The sequence below is a fragment of the Nycticebus coucang genome, chromosome 4 (genome assembly GCF_027406575.1).
Source record: "Nycticebus coucang isolate mNycCou1 chromosome 4, mNycCou1.pri, whole genome shotgun sequence".
NCBI lineage: Eukaryota > Metazoa > Chordata > Mammalia > Primates > Lorisidae > Nycticebus > Nycticebus coucang.
The window spans coordinates 46,781,943-46,782,539 of NC_069783.1; positions in this window are offsets into that span (position 1 = coordinate 46,781,943).

Genomic DNA, 597 nt, shown 5'->3' on the forward strand with positions numbered 1-597 from the left:
TATTTTTAGTAGGGACGGAGTCTTGTTTTTGCTCAGGCTTGTCTTGAACTCTTGAGCTCAATGATCCTCACATCTCAGCCTCCCAAAGTGCTAGGATTATAGTCGTGAGCCACCACACTTGGCTCACACCCTGATCTTTGTGGAAGAGATCCCTGGAATTATGTAGTGCTAGGCTGCCCGTAGGTCTTGTCTATTAATGCTCTCCATTTTACCTTACAGAGGTACATATAAATTAAGTATCTTGCCCAGACTTCCTAGATCAGGAAGATCACCATCATTTGGGAAGTTCTATCATGCCCTAACCCTATTCCAGATGGGCTGAATCAGAAACTCTGGGGTGGAGCCGGGTGTGGTGGTTCATGCCTGTAATCCCAGCACTTTGGGAGGCTGAAGTGGGCGGATTGCCTGAGCTCATGAGTTACAGTTCAAGACCAGCCTGAGCTACGGCGAGACCACATCTCTAAAAATAGCTGGGCATTATGATGGGTGCCTCTAGTCCCAGCTACTCAGGAGGCTGAGGCAAGAGAATCACTTGAGCCCAAGAGTTAGAGGTTGCCGTGAGCTATGACGCTAGAGCACTCTACTGAGGGGGCGACA